Source organism: Sinocyclocheilus anshuiensis, unplaced genomic scaffold (assembly GCF_001515605.1).
Source record: "Sinocyclocheilus anshuiensis isolate Anshui unplaced genomic scaffold, SAMN03320099.WGS_v1.1 scaffold208, whole genome shotgun sequence".
NCBI classification, from domain to species: domain Eukaryota; kingdom Metazoa; phylum Chordata; class Actinopteri; order Cypriniformes; family Cyprinidae; genus Sinocyclocheilus; species Sinocyclocheilus anshuiensis.
Genome location: NW_015557186.1, coordinates 1,652,461 through 1,653,553, shown reverse-complemented (window position 1 = coordinate 1,653,553; position 1,093 = coordinate 1,652,461).

Here is a 1,093-nt window from a genome sequence, read left to right as displayed (position 1 = left end):
TATTCATTTAATATTCACAGCTTTCTAGAGAAGTCGTGGCCTAATGGTTGGAGAGTCAGACTTGTATTTCAAAGGTTGTGGGTTCGAGTCTTGGTACCAGCAGGGATTGTAATAATAATAAATTAGCATGTTTATCACCTAAATTATTCACATATATATTGCCACATACAGCCACAATAGATGATATTTAGATCAAATTGAAGATTCACAACCTCAAATTATAGCAAACTGGTCAGATGATGCTGAAGTTGAAGCATGATGTGAGATGAGGATGTGACAGCAGAGCGCTGGAGCATGAAATCAGCTCAACACCTTAGTCACCGACCGTCATCCACCGTAAACGTGAAGCGCGCAGGAAAACTGGACTTTCTGAGTCAGGAGTTTCCTGAAGAGCCGAGCGGCGTGAAGCGAACAGAAAGAACCGCGTGACGAATCCAGACCTGATCAGCAGTGACTGCGGATGACATCTCGACACGCGATGCTGACGTTAAACATCACACGAGAACCGTCACCTGAGACATCCCCGGATCTCTTTCCATCTCAGCTGTTTCTGCTAGACATTTATGGGAGCGTCTTCTGTACTGTATTGCGTCCATTCGTGCTTCTTTTATGATTTTAATTATGATTCATATTAAAGAAAATACCATTTTAAAATGATTTATTTTATATAATAATTTAAACTATGACACTATATTATCATATTTTCATTATAAATATAAATAATTTCATTATTTATTAAAATGAGCATTATTTTCATTACTACTGTGTGGTGTCTCTTTTATTATTCAAATTATTTTCAATTATGATTCGTATTAAAGAAAATAAAAAATAATGTATTATATGTGACCCTGGAGCACAAAAGCAGTCTTAAGTCGCTGGGGTATATTTGTAGCAATAGCCAAAAATACATTGTATGGGTCAAAATTATTGATTTTTCTTTTATGCCAAAAATTATTAGGACATTAAGTAAAGATCATGTTCCATGAAGATATTTTGTAAATTTCCTACCGTAAATATATTAAAACTTAATTTTTGATTAGTAATATGCATTGCTAAGAACTTCATTTGGACAACTTTAAAGATGATTTTCTCA